Source organism: Sturnira hondurensis, unplaced genomic scaffold, assembly GCF_014824575.4.
Source record: "Sturnira hondurensis isolate 20B ecotype Veracruz unplaced genomic scaffold, ASM1482457v3 Scaffold0020184, whole genome shotgun sequence".
NCBI lineage: Eukaryota > Metazoa > Chordata > Mammalia > Chiroptera > Phyllostomidae > Sturnira > Sturnira hondurensis.
The window spans coordinates 1,138,281-1,156,467 of NW_028092815.1; the positions used below are offsets into that span (position 1 = coordinate 1,138,281).

Here is an 18,187-nt window from a genome sequence, read left to right on the forward strand (position 1 = left end):
CAGCTGGTTTCCAACCCAGTGGCCTGCTAGAAACCATCAACAACTAGTGAGTCTGTGCATACCACCCAGGCAGAAGGGCGGGGTCAGCCTTCGAGCCCTTTCTTTCCCCCTGGGTAACCCCCATCTGCCCAGGAAGAGCCCCTCCCAGGCTCGGCCATTCAAAACAATTTCCAGTTCCCTCTCTTCACTGTAACTGAGCAACGCCCCCTGTTGATCTTCAGGCCTCCATCCCTCTTTCTGTGTTCATGAAAACCAAAGGTTTGGGTGTAAATGTCTAGAGAGCAGAAATTAAATTTCAACTGCCTGATTCAGCTGTCCTTGTTCTTGTGCATCACTTAAGATTGAAGTCAAATGTCACCTCTTGACACCTCACCCAATTCTCCCAGGCAGCCAGGCTCTACCGCTCCCGCAACCCCACATTTCTGTGCACACCCCTATTGGCCTGTACTCTCATCATTACTTCGGTGATCTGTTTACACACCTTGGGTGCCCAAGGCAAGTACTGCATTGTAATCAGTCTCCCTTCCCGGAAGCCTAGCACAGAGCTACTCAGTACTGGTCATGGAGTCAACGGACAAAAGAATGCACTTCTAAATGAAGAACCGTGAGAAGGAGACTTCATCTGTTGACACCCATTTAGAGACAAGAGCCAAACCTGTTAAATGGCAAGAATTGCCAACCTAGCCCTGACCAGTATGGTTCAGTTGGTTGGCCTTCACCTGGTGAGGCGAGAGGTTGCCAGTTCAATTTCCAGTCAGGGAACGTGCCTAGGTTGCAGGTTCAGTTCCTGGTCAGGGCTCGTGTGAGAGGCAACCAATCGATGTTTCTCTCTCATATCAATATTTCTCTCCCTCTCTTCTCCCTCCTTTCCCTTCTCTCTAGAAATAAATAAACAATAAAAAAAAGAATTGCCAGTGTGAAATTTGAATTTGGACTGAGGTTTGGTGCAAGGTGCCTGAGTTGCATAGACGAGCGCTCTGGATGGCTGGGATCTATTTCCGTGAGTAATCGCTGACATCCATAAGGATGCTAGGCTTCCCTTCTATGGTCAGTGTCCTCACCCAGGCCCTGCCAGGCATCTTCCCCTGAAGCATTTAAACCAGGGACTTTCAGAAATAATGGAGCTTGAAGAAAGCCCTTTGCATTTGGGATGATCTGGATTAAAACTTCATTGGGATTTGAGGTGGATTGAGTGAGAAGCTGCTAAGGATGGTCTTTCAATGTAAAGGGGAGCACACTTTCTCATGGTGTGAAATCGCCATTTGTTCACCCCAAACCTATACTAACCCCACACGGCCATAGTCCTTTCTCATTCCCTATTTAGCACAAGGGCTTTGGGTCTCTAAAGACAAGGTCAACTACGTAACCATCACGGGTAGAAGACGTTTATTCTGATATCCCAAAGGCCTTTAAAACCTTCTGTTTGATGTTAGGGAGGTACAGTGATGAGTGTATGCTCTACATCAGGAATGTCAACACACCACACGGACAGAGGTAACAATGAGACAGGGAAGGGAGGAAGAAGGAACGCAGAATTCTGACACTATTTGAAGAGGAAGAGGGAGCCCTTTTCAGAAACCATAATTTAAAAAATGACTTTTGGGGTCTTACAGCTAACACCTATGAAATGCAGTCCAGAACTTTGCCAGTCCCTTCGAATGGACATAGGAAATGTCAAGGAAGCCTTGCGACTGCACACATGCGCCCTCACTGCAGGGCTATTCTGAAACAGTTTGCAGGCTCCTGTACCTGAGGCTCGTCGGGGTGAGAAGAGGAGCGGTGGAGAGACACACCTTCCATCACAGATAGAAGGTCAGTGGTGCTGCAGCAGGACTCCACACATTGTATTTTACAGGCTACGGGGAACACCGTGGGAGAACATGGGCTTACTTACGGGAAACAAAGTCCAGCTGGGTGCAAAGTTCCTGAGTTTCAGTGAAATGTTCAGAGCCTGGGCAGGACTGCAAAGAGAGGCCCGCCTACCCAATGTCTAATGTTCACATGCAACAAATCAAGTGAGCAAGCTGGTAAATGAAATAGGTGTATCCTCCCACTTCACAAATCTACCTTCCCAATGGCCTGGTTAGATTTCTCAGACTCCTTGGCACTTCATGCAAGAACATGGCAGTTTGCAAAGAGACAGCAGTGGCAGTCCCCAGTCCCTACACTGTGATCTGCCCCATCCACATTATGCCTCACTCCTGGTTCCTCGGGGCACCAGGAGAGGCCCCACATGCATGTATTTGGAAACCTTAGGAACACGTCCAAGTTCTGTCTACTCCCTTACAGACAGCTGCTCAGTGCTCACCATCAGGGATAGGGTGTCTGTCTTCAGGAGGCTGGGCATTGGGGAAGAAACCCAGGAAGCAGTCCCCTCATTATTTGGACCCCCAATACCCAGTGCATGGGGAGGCTACACAGACTCCAGGTAAGCACATCTCCATAAACCCAAGGAGTCTTTACTTTGTGCTGAAGGGCACAGCCCTAAAAAGGTCAGAATGGAGCCCTCTGGTCCAAAAGCAGGGCTGGGTACAAAAACTTCAAATCTAAAATAAACAAAGAAAACAGAGACAAACTCACAGATACAGAGAACAAAACTGATGGTCACCAGATTGGACAGGGGTTGGGGAGATGAGTGAAAAGGGGGAAGAGATTAAGAAGTGCCAATTGCCAGTTATAAAAGAAATGATTTAAAATACAGCAAAGAAACCAAAATCAATAATATTGTAATAAATATGTGTGGTGTCTGTCACATGGGTACTAGACAATGGGTGATCACTTTGTAAGTTACATACAGAGTAGCACAAAAGTGAGTTTATACTTGTTCATATGGAAACTAATATAATAACTAATAAATATCAATATAAGAATAAACTCTGTGTTTTGCCTACATTTGCCCCGCCCTATAAATGTCTATCACTACACTGTACATCTGAAACGTTACCACAGACAGTCAGTGGGAGTGCAGGCAGCTGGTGGAAGGGTGAGCGCAAGCCAGCTGGTGGCCGACTGGCCACTTCCGAGGGGTGACAGCATGGGGGCTGCGCAGAGGATGTTAGAGCTCCGGGATCCAAGGGTGCCCTGCAGACTCCAAACAGCTCCCCTGGATATGTGGGCACTGTGTCCAGCATCGGGAGACGGGCTGAGGGTGGCGATGGCTCCGGGCTTCCTGATGGCAGGTCCTGCAGCCCACCACTGCTGTGGACAGTCAGGGAGCACCGGGGAGTCTCCACCATTGGTCGGGAAGGCACAGAGGGAGGTTCGTACACTGAGCATGCCCAAAGATGAACACCAAGCCCCAGCGTGCAAAAGCTAGAAAGATAAATAGACCGAGTCCGAGCGCCAAAAGCTAGCAAGATAGTTGGGTTAAAAAAGCCCTCCCCTCCCTATCCCTAAAAGAACCGTGGCCTTGAGCAGGAAGGGGAGATGGTCTTTGATAACGGAGTCCACCCCTCTCCCAGGTCATGGCACCCTTTTACATTAGCACCTCCTGCACAGGTTTGGCTTTAGCTGTGGCAAGCAGCCGACTCTGTGCTTTTGGTTACAGTTTTTGGCAACTCTGTGGTGGAACAGGGTGGACATAGGCAAGTCCTAGATGGCCTGGGCTGGGGTCCCAGACACCTGTGGCAGGCCAACCCTGGAGCAGGGCTGTGGGGACCTTCCAGCAGCTGCTGAGAGCTGTCCTGGGGAAATTTTCCTGCTCTCCTACAGGTGTCAGTGCCTGAAACGCTTGGCTGGTCACAGGAAATGGGTGTCTGGGGAGCAGACGGACTCCAAGACTGGGTAGGTCAAACTGGTGTGCACACTGGGGCTCCTCTGTCCCTGCCACTTGGGCTTTGTGTCATTTGGGTCTAGTTGGGACCATTTATAGTACTGGTTGGCAGGCTGTCTCTGCCTTGGGTCCTATTAAGACCATTCGCAGTACTATCTGGTAGGCTGTCCTAGGCTGTCCCTGCCACTCGAGTTTTGTATTACTTGGGTCCAGTCAGCACCACTCGTGGTACCAGTTGGCAGAAGATAAGGTGCTCGGACTTGCTTGTGAGTGCTCATCTGGATGAGTGGAATTATGGATGCAAGTTTTGTTCATACATCTCCACTCTGTCTGAGGTCTTTCTATGGTTACAGTTTGGGAGTTTACTTTTGTGCCATCAGGGGTTCTTCTATTTCAATTCTTGAAGGGAGCCCACTGGGCCAAACGTTACTAGACTGGTCCCATGTACAGCTATGGTCCCATGACTAAGGATGAATTGGTTTTCTATCATAACACCGATTGGCCTGTTTATACTTTACACTGTGGGGGGAAATGGCTCTTAAATGGTCCCCTAAATTACTACATTAGCAAACAATTGGAATTATTTTGACAGTGGTCAGGGAAATGGGACAAAATCCCTTATTCCCAGGCATTTATGCCTTTATACAAGAAAGATTTAGCAAAGAAACAGAAAAACTAATGATGCAGAGAAGAGAATTGGCATTAAAAGCCCTCACTCATAGTAAGACACAAGAAGCAAAAGAAAAGGAGGAGATAAGTCTCTTTAAAATGCTCCGAACCCAGGGGACCCAGGATTAGCAGCAAGAAGATTCCCTCCCCCACCCTGCCCACCACCACCCCTGCTGCTAAATGCCCTAAAAAGAGGCCCAGAGGGGCAATGGCTGCACCCGTGTGAGAAAGAAATGGAATCCTCCTTGGAAACGTAGCAGGGTACCCAATTAGGGCAGGGAGCACCCCTATTTGGAGTGGGACAATTCCGTTTGAAAATTTTCAGAATAAAAATTTTTTTAAATAGGTGCTAGATCTGCCTCTTCGCCCCCTTAGAAAGGCCTGATCAAGCTTTTCTAAAAATTCAGAAGGATCTTTGAGGCAGTTCCCTGTGGGCAAAACAAACCAGGAAGGGCAGCCTGCTGGCCACTACTGGACCCACACTCTACTTTCCACTTCCTATTTACTCACCCCATGTGGGGAGTATCCTCAGAAAATGGCAGATCTTAGCACATGCATTTTTGCCACTCACCATCCAAACTGGGTAGATGTACAGGTTCTGCTTTACATCCTGCTAATGGCAGGTTAAAGGCAGCTAGATAACAGATAAGGCGAATGAAGCTCATCCCCTCTATCAATAGAATACCAATGGAACCTCAACCCAACTGGGATGATTCCCTTGACAGAGCCCAACTAGGACCTGAACTGAAGGGAACTAGCCTCCCTAGAATACTGCACCAAAGGTGCATATTGAAAGGGCTTAAGGAAGGGGTGCGTAGCCCTGGACAGTGTGGCTTGGTTGACTGGAGCATCACTGCATGCACTAAGGAGCTGCAGGTTCAATTCACAGTTAGGACACTTACTGAGGCTGCGGGTTTTGTCCCCAGCTGGACTGCATGAGGCAAACAATCTGTCTCTTTCTCCCATTGATGTTTCTCTCCCTTCCTTCCCCTTACTCCCTCTCTCTAAAAAATCAGTATGTCCCGAATGAGGATAACATAACAAAACAAAACAAAACAAAAAAAAGAAATGCCTAAACAAAAGAGCCTGAATATGATACAGGCCATTCGACAGAAACCAGTAAAAATCCTTCTGAATTTTTAGAAAGGCTCAATCAGGCCTTTCTAAGGGGGCAAAGAGGCAGATCCAGCACCTATTTTAAATTTTTTTAATTCTGAAAAATTTCAAACATATAAAAGGTAAAGAGTATGGTGTAACAATTCCAACCCCACATTCATGACCCAGCTTCAGTAATTAAAAGGGTCAGTATTTTACCAAATTGTTCATCTATTCCTCGACTACTTTTTTCTGGAATATTTTAAAGCAAATCCTAGATGTGGTAAAATCTCACTCCAAAACATTTATGAAAACTTCTTTCTGTTTCCCTAGTATATTTTAAAACAACCTAGACATCAGTATGCTTCTATGATAGCTGTTTTTTTCTTTAATACCATTACTATGATATCCTATCTAACATTTACAATCCCTCTTTAAAAATGTTGAATGTCAAATCCACATTTATTTTTCCATTTGTCCCCAAAATGTCTTTGTACAGTTAATTTGTTTGAATTGGGGTCCTGGCCTTATTTTAGCAGGACGGAAAGCAAGCCCCTATATGTTGTTTAAGAAGCAGAACCTCTCACACACCTTATCCTGAAAACCATAGGCATGAACTCAACTAAGTGGAACCTCAAGGTCAGAACTAATGAGTCTTCAGCTTGAGACTTCTGGCTTCTAAGAATGGGGTCTCAATGGGAACTGCAGGCAGGTGCCTCCCTGCTGCCTTTGAGTAGCTCCCTCTGCAGCCCATGTGCGAGAAGCGCCAGAGCTGCCAAGTACTCACAGGATTTAGGTCACTGAGCAGTGGCAGACACCTAATCAAAGCGATCTCCTGCCCTCTGGTGCAGCCTCTACTTTTCAGGATTTGATCTTTCTAGTTAAAGGCCCAAGACAAGCTACATGGGGGTACTACAAAGAGCCAAAGGCAGGAACTGTAGACTGATCTCACTTTCTGTCCCTGACAGTGTGGCCTTGAACGCAAGCCTCTTACCAATCTGTTGCTTCACTTCTGAAGTGAGAGGGAGGGGTTCCTCAACCCCCGCAACTCTGCAACTCCAGGATTCAGTCACTCCAAGCTCAAGGCCTCCCAGTAACTGCTGTGTCTCTGGTGCCGTGCTACATGTGGGGAATACACAGATACTTCTCCTCCTAGATTACAAACTCTTTGTGCACTACCAAACACATACTAGGCACTCAATCAACATTGTTGAATCAACTAAATCCAACAACAAAATCTTGAGTATTGACAATGTGCAGGCACAGTTGCTAGGCCAGGGTTCACAAAACTCTCCCTGGAGAGACTTATGTTAAAATGTATTTATATTTTTTTGGACAGAGGGAAAGGAAGGGAGAAAGAAAGAGAAACATCAGTCTGCTGCTTCTCATACCACAGACCGCACCCGACCCAGGCATGTGCCCTGACTCGAACTGATCCGAGGATCAAAGCCCATCCAGCTGAGCCACACTGGTCAGGGTAAAGCTTCTGTTTGCATACGGATCCATTCACCGGAGAGTGAAAGCTCTCTACTGGTAACAGAAGTGATCGTGGGTCTTAAACGCTCAGACCTATGCCACAGACATCAGACTGTTGGCCCCAATCTGTGTGTTCCCTTCTTCTCAATTTGAGCCTCATCGGCTACAACAGGAAGACTAAAGAGTGTGGTCCTATCCAAAAGAAAGTGTGGGAAGTTGTCTGTGCCAATGCACTGAGGAGAACATCTCCCAAACAGACCTGGAGCCCTTTCAAGGGCCAGCGTTCCTGAAGAGAGACCCGCGCAGGAAGGATGCAGACCGTTAAACGGTCCTCAAGCAGACTCAACCTGTTTCCTGAAGATGGAGTACAGCTCCCCTTCAAGTGGGAAAAACTACAGGCTGGGAGAGGGTCCCCATTATCTGTACTTCCCATAGCTGGGGAATGTGAGCCCTCAGCATGGGGAACATACCACTGCTTCCAGACCTGCCCGGCTGAGTGGGGATGGCAAAGCGACAGCTCAAAGTCCCTCTGGGTCCTTGGGTTGCACAAAGTTTCCTTGTACTCATAAAGCTGGTGCTGGCCACGTTTTGAATCATGACCCAGAATTATGTCTCTCATTACCATGTCCACGTCTGAGAGACAAGGGCCCTATGTCCTCTGTACCTAAGAACCAACATAAACATACTGCCTCAAGAGAAGACTTCCAGGAAGCTTCCCAAGAAAACAAAACCCAAATCCTTTTCAAAATACTAACCAAGCCTGTGGCATTGAGTCGATGACATCGCTGCCCTGTTTGTCCTGGTGCACATCTCCAAGGCCCCCCACTGCCCCTGGGTGTGCTGTGAGGGACCCTTAACTGCTGACACTGGGACCAGCAGTCTCCGACGAGGTCCCTCCAGGGTGACTGCAGCACTGAGGAGGTCTTCGAGACCACCTCGTCCGGCCCTGGCCCCACTTCTCAGCTTCCTTCCTTGGGGCCTTTGCAGCAGCCCCCGAGGCCAGCAGTTCTCCACACTGAGGGAACAGGTGGGGGTGCGCTCTCTTTGTGCCCAGGATGAGTTTGCAACCCTAGCTAATTGCAGCCAGCACTGGTTCGTGGCTGTGCTGTGATTTGGGGTCTTAAGGCTTTCGTATGGCTCAGCACATGTGGTGGAAAAAAGAAAAATCTTTGCAACAGACACTGTGAAGCACTTGAACCCACATGTGCGGAGGCAGGAGTCTCAGGCAGGATGTGGCTTAAATCAGACACACATGGTCCCGCAGAGACGAGGGCTGTCAATTAAGGCCAATTAAGGCTCAGAAGTTTTAAGATGAAAAGCTGGAGGGAAGAAAAAACCCAACAACTTGTTAACAATTAGCGGTCTAATTTTTTTTTAAGTAGGTCCTGGGACCAGTCAGCAACAGAAAATATTTCACTGAAAAATCATTAAAACAGAATCACTGTGAGAACCCCTTCCACCAGGAAGCTCAAAGCCACTTATGAACGTGAAATTATGGACAACTTCCCCACATGGGAGTCAGGATAGACAGAACATTTTCGGTATTTCACAGAGCAGAGGGAAAATGGCACCGTGAAGCTTCCGCTCTTTTTTATTCCATTCTGGAAGGGATAACTGGGCTACTCAGAAACCCTTTAATGAGTACAACTTTCATTTTTTAAGGAGCATGTTGATACAATGCCTGAAGAAGAGACACTATGTATTCTAAAAGTGCTGGTGCTTACATAAGAAAGGAGCGCAAAGGGGATCTAAATCTAAATCTGTGTTTGCTGTGCGGCTGGAAGGACCTCCACTAAGCCAGTAAGAAAGGCTCGGGGGGAGGGCTGGGGCGGAGGGCGGGTGAGCACAGGTGCAGGAGCAACACTCGGAATGCATTGCTTTGCCCACCACCTTGCTTTCTGAATGATGAAAATGTAACCTATTAAATAATAACATTAAACGCAAATATATTCTATAGAGAGCTAAAACAAGTGATGGAGCCACAGTGTTCCTCCTGAGTAGGCCACATTTTGGGGGAATGGAGTTCAGCACACTGCTCCTACCTTATCTAAGAAGGAGGTAGGAAGAGGGAGGACGCAATCCCCACGGAACCTGCAGAACAAACGGGAGTCCAGACACCTGCAGGGCCCTTCTGAAGGTCACCTGGAGAGCCCTGGGCAGCCCTGGGCACCTATGCCTATGTACACACGGATGATGGAAAAACTAAAAATCAAACCCCCATTGTTAGGGCAAAGGTCCCCCCAGGTTCCTGTTTCTGAAATCCCCAAAACAGCAACCACCTGGGGGCCGGCACTGAGGGGGCCCCCTCCAAGGCCACGTGGTATCGTGTTCCGCCCCTGGGAGCGCGGGGGGGGGGGGGGGGGGGGGGGGGGGGGGGGGGGTGGGGGCGGGGTGGGGGGGGGGGGGGGGGGGGGGGGGGGGGGGGGGGGGGGGGGGGGGGGGGGGGGGGGGGGGGGAGGAGTTCGGGGCCTGATGAGACAGAAGGGCCCTGCACGCCAGTTACTTTTCCACCCTGACATCTCCTTACCCATGAGGACCTGCAAATCCAGAAGGGCCCTGCACGCCAGTTACTTTTCCACCCTGACATCTCCTTACCCATGAGGACCTGCAAATCCACACAAGGTTCCCCGGCCCACAACCAGGGCCGGCCTGCATCTTTCCCATTACAATGAAACTTGAGATTCTGCGGTTTCTTTGTGATGACCTAGCTCCAAACACAGTGCGCACAGAAGGAAGAAGGGCTTCCTACTCACTCTCCCTACCAGTGGTCAGTCGTTTCTGCTGATGCTCTTCAGAATTACTTCTTGGAACTGGGCTGAGATCCCACTGGGCCTGAGGCCAGTCTCGGGCCCTGATGCGGCTGCGCTTTGTGTGCCATCGTTCCCCATGGGCCCAGAGGACTGAACGGATGGAGGGTCTGAAGTGCTTCCTGCCACGCCTGCCCTCCCACTGCCTGCTCCAGCCTGTTCAGAGCGCCTGGGGAGGAAGGGTAGGAGCCAGGTGAGTGAGCTGCTGGTGAGCGATCAGAGCTTGAACAGAACTCAGGAAGGGAGACTGCGTCTCCCAAAGGAGATTGCAGTGGGGACAGGCGGGGGTTTGGAGACAAAGGCCTCGAGCTGGAGACTGGCCATGCCATTCCCTAGTACACAGACTGAGAGTAAGTTACTTACTTGATCTGAGCCAAATCTGCAGGAGAGGCTAACAGCTTCCTCATGTGTTGTGAGGAACAAATGAGATATTATACACAAAAGGGCTTTGTAACCAAAATAATGGTTTCCTAGCCTGGTTAATTGTCAGAATTGCCAAGATTTAAAGAAAAAGAATACAAATTTCTGCATCCTTCTCAAACCTACTAAATTAGTATCTCCAGAGGAAGAGTCCAGGACTCTATTTTCAAAATCTCCCTGGGTGCTTCTGAAGCACACCTATAATTGTGAGCCACTTTGCAAAAAATCAGCATTGCTATAAACCTGTGAAGCAATACCAGGTCTGAGTGTTACGCTGTAAGGGTCCCCTCCAGGGCTGCCTGACTTCTAAGGAGAGGATTTCTAAGAAATATGACTTCACAATGGATATCCACAGAAGCAGCCCAACTCTCCACCAACTTGGAGGTTTGCTACCCTTGAACTCAGGAAGGGCAGCTCTCCATGGGTGTATAGATGGCTCCTTCTGCTTCTGAGCATTCTCCTAAGGAAAGAACAGTCCCAAAACACGCACAGAGAGAAAGACATTTCTCCCTCAGAACCTGACAGAAGCAGTAGAACCAGACACAAGATGCTGCAAGCCGGAAATGGACTTCTGCAATAGAAGACTATCATCAGGCATTCGAGAGGAGCTTGAGCTCTGGAGAGCAGGACACTGACCAGTTCTCAGGGAGGCCAAGTGCCGCGACGGGGAGATGCAGAACCCACTGGACCACTAACCAATGAAAGCAAGTCGCTGCCCTCACTTTGCCTCTGCTTTCATCTCTGAAATGTGGATACAACTGGTCTACCACGAGAAGCTTCATGAGCATCAAATGAAACTGCAGATGTGAAGGGCTGCACAGCATGAAAAGCCATGTAATACAATGCAATGTTTCTATTCTTCAAAAGTATAATGATTAATGCACTGTACCACGAATATGGAACATTCCCCCAAAGAATTAAAAGTTGATGAGACTGGTTCATTTCAAAAACAGGTATCTTTGTGAATGTCACTGTTTGACTCCCCAAGAAATAAAAGGCTCACTCTCCTGAGAGACACGTCAAAAGACTGGAGTGGCCTCTTTGTAAATTTTGCCCTGTAAGAGACGGAAGTGCATGTGGAACACACGAGACTCACGGAGGAGCAGCCAAGTCGAAGGTTATGTTAGGTGACTTAGAAAAGAAGGGTTAAAAGTGAGCACACTCTTTGGGGTAGAAAGGGAAGAGATCCTGGAAGGCTTTTCAAAACCACCAAGTAACAAATGCAGCACCCACCTCCCACCCACACGCCACTGGAAATAACTTTAAATAATGCATCCAAGAGTGTCTGTAGAACAGGCAGTCTGGATTGAGGACTTTTAAAGGGATGGTGCTCCCATGAGGATTCTTCTGGGAAACCATCTTAAGAATCATTTAATCCTCAGGCAAGTTCACCCTGATATACATGCTAAGCAAGCTTGGAGCTAGAGCTGAAATCTCACTGGGGCAAGTATTACCAGGTGGAAAGGAAACTGGCCTGTGGCAGAAAAGGCCGAGTGAGTGGCCTTCCTGGCTACTGTGTTCCACTCGCCCCACAGTGCTGAGCAGCAGCCCCCTCCCCGCGAACACAGCTCCACGAAGATCTTGGCTGGTCATTCCTAATCGTTTAGAAACTGAGCAAAGGTCATGTATTCTTTTAATAAATATCAACTGAGCACCTACCATGTGCCAGGCATTGTTCTGGTCCTAGGGACACAGCACTGAACAAAACCTACAAAAATCTTCACCCTCAACAGTTTATATTCTCGAGAAGTGAAATGACAATAAAGAAGTGCATGTGCCCTGGCTGGTGTGGCTCAGTGGATTGAACACTAACCTGTGAACCAAAGGGTCGCTGGTTCAATTCCCAGTCAGGGCACATGCCTGGGTTGTGGCCCAGGTTCCCAGTAAAGGGAACACGAGAGGCAAGCACACATTGATGTCTCTCTCCCTCTCTTTCTCCCTCCCTTCCCCTCTGTCCAAAAATAAATAAACAGAATCTTCTAAAAAAAGAAGTGCATGCATATTACAGTAAGTATTGTGGAAAAGAACAAAGCAAGAAAGGATGGATAGGGGTTCCTCCTATTTTATGTAGGGTGATAAGATAACATATGAAATGATCCCGGATGGTGTAGCTCAGTGGATTGAGCACGGGCCTGTCAACCAAAGGGTTGCCGGTTCAATTCTCAGTCAGGGCACATGCCTAAGTTGCAGGCCAGGTCCCCAGTAGGGGGCATTCAAGAGGCAACCACACATTGATGTTTCTCTCCCTTTCTTCCTCTCTCTCTAAAAGTAAATAAATAAAATCTTTTTTAAAAAAATATATATAAAATGAGTCAGGGCAGGAGCGTGCCAGGCACACAGCTGTGCAAAGAACATTCCTGGAAGAGGGGCTGTGTTTATTACTCCAGAACTGGAAGTAGACAATGAGGTCTCAGCTGAATGAGCTAGGAGCTGGGTGATAGCAGAGGAGAGTCAGAGAGGTAGCAAGGGGGTGCACCAGATAGGGACTTGAAGGGTTCAGTTTTCTCCTTGACTGTCATGGGGAAACCACTGATCTACACTGTCTGGAGGAGCAGTAGAGAAGCCATCTACCTGCATTGTAACAGTATCTCTGATTATTGTGATGAAGACAGGACAGCGAAAGTGGACACAGGGAGACCAGTTCAGAGGCAATGGGGACAGGACAAATGGGACTGATTTCGAGCATTGTGGTAGCAGTGAAATGGGCAGCTCTGTAGTGGACTGAATGTGGGAGAAATGAGGCACTGAGGATGGCCACAGGGTGCCAGGCTTGTCCCCTGAAGCTGGAGTTGCCACACCTGGAGGCGAGAATGCCCCACAGGACGAGCTCTGACTGATGGGCTGCACTGTACCCTGACATGGTGAACACAGGGTTTGGGACACAGGGGAGCCAGCTGACCTCCCAGGGCTGGTCAGCATGTGAGTGATGCTTTCGACCAGGAATCAGGTGAGGCAGAAGTGGGTGTAGACAGTGAAGAGGCCTGTGTTTCCACCTGTAGGCCTCCAACACAAGCGGTGAGGGCACAAGGAACCCACCATGGGGTGGAGCAGAGTGGCAAGCAGGTAGGAGGACCGGGAGAGAAGGGCCTCTGGGCAGCCAGATCTCCTGAAGGAAGTGTCCAGGAAGGAACAAGGGGCCACTTGCACCAAATGCCACTCATGGACACAACTCGGAAGAAGGACTGACCACAGGATGCAGGAATGCCAAGGCTGCTGGCTGGTCGCCTCGGCAGGAAGTGTGAGAAAAAACCTGACGGGAGTAAGTTTAAGAGAGAAGATAGGAATGGAAAGCACCAGCACAAATACTTCTTTGAGAAGTTTCATTCTCAAAGTATGCTTTTAACACTTTAGGTTTTGCAATGAGAGAAACAGCTGCAATGATCTAGCAAGTTACTAAGCCCAGCTGTTTCTAATTCTGACCAGAGGCTCCTTGACTCGTATGGTAAGATCCACACTTGGTTCTGATGAGCTAATGACACTGAGGTTTGTCACTCTCAGGCACTTACTTTAAGGAGGCAGAAGAGGAAAGCCTAGGACAGAGAAGTGAAAGAAGGCAAAAGAAAATATAACACTTTCAAAGAGTTTCAGGTCATTTTAAATTTCTCAAATGGTTTCTTTTTCATCGCTGACATCACTAAGAAGTAACTCAAATTCCACAGACCCCAGAAAGTTCCCAGGTAAGTTTAGCACAGACCTGGAATTTGGACATTAGCGTGTATCTAATACAACCCCGACCAGGGAACTGAAGCTCAGAGACAGAGTTAACTGTCTGGATCTCCAAGGATCGGCTGGGTGGTTTTGGGCAGTTACTCTGAACTTCAGCACGTTAGTCAGTCCATCAGTAAAACCAGCAGTTGTAAGAATGCTTACTGCCTCGGATTGGAGCAAAGTTTAAGGTAACCATCACTATGAGATTCTTAGAACAGTGCCTGGCACATGGTAAATGCTGACAAAGTAGTGCTTTAAATTTTTGTTGCACAAGTCACTCAGAGGGTTTATGTGCTATTGGAGTAGCAAGATAGTAAGGCAGAAGCGTCCTTTGTCTGATAGGAATCCTGACATAGAACTTGATCATTCCTTTGACAGAAGGCACACCCTCCACGAATTAGCTTTTGACCTCTACCCCTCTGTGATCCCACTCTGGCTCTAATCAAAAAGACCTTTATTCCACACTCTTAACCTTAATATAAAAAGTACTATTACTGAGGGTCTGATAAGAGCTATGTTATTTTCTTTTACATATATCATACTCAATCCTCACACAATCCAATGAGGCAAACTCATTATCCCATTTGACAACTTAGGAAGCTGATGATAAAAGGCTGAATAACTCGTCCAAGGTGCTGCAGCTGCAGGTAACAGAGCTGGAATTCCAATCAAAGTCCACAGACTCTGCAGCCTTGCCCCTTCCACAAACCCGCCGGGCACTAGCACGAGACAACCCACACTAACAGTCTCAGCGATGTGCCAGGAACCTGGGTCTGCGTGCCTTTATTTCAGGCTGCTTTGAACAAAAACAGCGGCTCTGTCTAGACCGTATTTTAAATCTATGACTAGGTAGTCACGCATCGACTTTCTCAGAGGTGTTTAGAACTTGGGTGAGAAATCCACTTAGAGCTGAATTCATTTTCACCAAGCAAGTGCTGCCCTGGTGTTTGTGGAGGCTGGGTGTCAGAGGTAGAGGGGAAGGAAACAGGAAATCATTTGCTGGTGGTTGACCAGGCCAGGCCCCTGTGACTTCTCACTGCCACCAACAGTCACAGCAGTTCCTGAAGAATGAGGCCCTCGGGGTCAGCCAGAAAGCACCTGTGGGGACACCGCGGGGTGCAGTGGAAAACAAGTAACACAGTCTCCCAGGGGCTGTCTCCCTTGTGAGCACAGAACAGCAGAGGAGCTAACTGTAGCCATGATGCCCCCAGTCCCCACTGAGGGCAATTGGCATTCACAGGTGCCTTTGCTGTTTGCAGTTTTTCTCCCTCTACTGATCTGTAGCCACAGCCACACCTAATTCATGTAGCAGAGGCCACGGGATTCAGGCAGCCTGGGGGTGGTGAAGACACCCCCATCTCTAGCCCCTCTGGGCTCCTGCCAGTGCATCTCTCACCCCACTACAGGAGCTTTAGGCTCCAATGTGACTGTCCTGTGAGTGCAGGGCCAGATTAGTTCCCAGGGGAAAGAGAGGGTTCCTGCCATCCTCACTAGGGACTAGTCTGGGGTGGAGCAGTCCCTGGGGCAAGCAGCCAGGACCTGGGGTGATGGCCCTTGGGGGGGGGAGGAAGAGAGCACCTTCCCAGATCTGGGCCTCCCTCCCTGACACCCCAGGGAGTCCGGCTGTGTTTGAACAGTGTTTAGGGACCTGGGGGCAGGGTCTCTGCTACATGGAAGCAGCCAGGCCTGGGCAGAGAAGTGGCCTTGAGGGAACCTCACGAGATTAGGCTGGTCCTAGAAGTAGCCCTGACCCCGAATGGCAGGTCGAGTCCTGCCCCACTTGTCATGCTTTGGCCTCTGCAAGGCCAGGGGACAGGCAGGAGGGGTCGGCATCGGTACCAGGAAGGTGGGAGATGGACATGAGGCTGAAACTGGCCTGGCTCCTTCTGTGGTCCACAAACTGTGAGGCTGGAGCAGCCTTGCCCAAGGTCTTCCACTGGGAGGAAAGGGGAGGATTTCCCCTCCACCACCCCTCCTGCCAACCTTCCTGGTGCCCCTCCTCAGCCAAGTCTGACACTCGAGATTTTGAAAACTGCTCTTGACTTCACAGACAAGAATTTTATCTCAGAGGGCAACACAGCAGCTATGGAGAGAGTCCACACCTAGAAGCCAAGCCTCCCTCAAGAGCAGCCAAGACTGAAAGCTCTGAACAAGGTGTCCTGGGCCACTGGCCTCAGAATATGAAAGGGCATCCTGATGTCCCAAAGGTCAGAGTGCACAGAGGTCCCCTATGGAGGCTCCTGCTCTGTCCCAAGACCCCCAGCTTGCTGCCACCACCACATAGGAGGGGCAGTACAACAAGCAGAAAATTCCACCTCCAATGCACCCCTCTCTCCATCACGACCACTCCCTGCAACCCAATACATGAGGGCGAGTGCTAATGAGGCAGAAAGACGGAAGATGGCCATTTGAGTCCCCTCGATTTTTGGAGCATTTTTGGAGCCAGGGGGCTATGGTGGAGGCTGAAGGCCTTTCTTCATGGTTTGCAGAACCTGACAATGCAGTATTTGGAGACACAAGCATACACTTTTGCTGGGTGTTTGGATTTTGTTTTCTTGGTATTGAGACAGAAAAAAGGGTTTGTGTCTACATGTGTACTTTGAAGGAGGTGAAAGACAGAAACAGATGGGATGGGGAGAGCAGAAAGAGGAGGAGGAGAGTAGCAGTTATCATTAGGGAGCTGCTGATCAGTGTCTCTCCAGCAAGTTCTGCGGTGTCTCTTCTGGAAACAGATGGGGTCAGTGGCCCAGTCGACTATGCTCGACTTCAGTCACAGGGATCTTATAGTTCAGAGCCCTGGCTGGTCTCTGCAGAAACACAGTAGCACAGCGCCGTGCCCTGGCTCTCTCCTCACAGGCATCGACAGCAAGGCTACAACTGTCCAGAAGGAAGCAGACCCCCTCCCCTAGCTGGCAGCTGGTCCTTCCAGAGAGCGAGGAGTCACACCCTGTACTCCCCACACTGCCCGCCAACAACGGGAAATAATAATTCTTGAGTGTTGCTTATGTGCCAAGAACTACATAAGCCTTTGACTTTTGATTTTTTTAAAGATTTTATTTATTTATTTTTTTAGCGCAGGGAAGGGAGGGAGAAAGAGAAGGAGAGAAACATCACTGTGTGGTTGCCTCTTGAGCACCCCCTACTGGGGACCTGGACCACAACCCAGGCATGTGCCCTGACTGGGAATCGACCAGCAACCCTTCAATTCGCAGGCAGGGGCTCAATCCACTTAGCCACACCAGCCACAGCACAAGCCTTTGACCTTTATCTCGTTTAATCTTCAGTGTTAACAACGCCATGATGCAGCTACTATGACTATGCCTACTTTATAAACAAGCAAAGGAGAGAATAAATAATTTGTACCAGACTATGCAGGTAGTAGGTGAGACGCAAGATCAAATTCAGGTTTGCCCAACACCCCTGCTTTGTCATCAGCAGCAGGCTTCACTTCCCTATAAGCCACACTGGAAAGAGGAAGTACATCTGTAAGGAGGTTGAACTTAACCCTCGGCCCCATTGGTCCCTGTAGTCTTACTGATGAGGAAACCGAGGCTCACAGGTCTGTCGAAACCCATGCAGCTGAGAAGCAGCACAGCCAACACTCACAGCAGGGCTGAGCTCAGCCCTGTACTCTCTCCACCTTATCCTGCTCTCTCTGGATCCATTTCTTGGAGGAAGGGATCTGCCTCTTGATTGCTTCAGATTTTCAAGTAAAGATAGATGAGGAAGCTCAGATGGCTTTCTTAAGTGCCCCACAAATATGTTTAGATGGGATTTTGGAAGACTTGAACCTAAGGGCCAGCAGGTAGCAATTTCAGGGAGGCAGATTTTTTAAGATCTTTGTAATTACCGAATATGCCCAAAGATAGCACTGCCATGTCAGGTGGAAAGGTCCTGGCAATGGTGGGGGGTGGGGTGGGGCGGTGCAGTGCAAGCTGTCTTCTGAACACTTGGTGGCAACCCTGTGGCAGATTCCTAGGAAACAACTGTTGTTTTGTCCATCCAGTACCTGAGAACCTTCCCAATTTAGGGGGCATTCCAGTGTGGGTGAGAGGGGAGCCCCCTGAGGAAGCCAGCACAGCAGATGTTCTCTCTTTCAGCTTCCTGCCAGAGAACACCCAGGCGTATGACCTAGACTCAGCCAATCAGCTGCTCTAGTTAAGGGCTGGGAGCCTTAGAGGAGCGCCCCAGGACCCCGGCTCCTGTTTCCTGAGCTTGGTTATCTGGGCTCCAGGTCAGT

At 49.1% G+C, this 18,187-nt stretch overlaps 1 protein-coding gene across 1 annotated transcript in view; it reads right to left on the reverse strand.

The window, feature by feature from the left end:
* UBASH3B (ubiquitin associated and SH3 domain containing B) overlaps positions 1–18,187 on the reverse strand; it is a 139,708-nt gene that overhangs the window by 73,547 nt on the left and 47,974 nt on the right. The gene's annotated exons all lie outside the window — the stretch shown is intronic.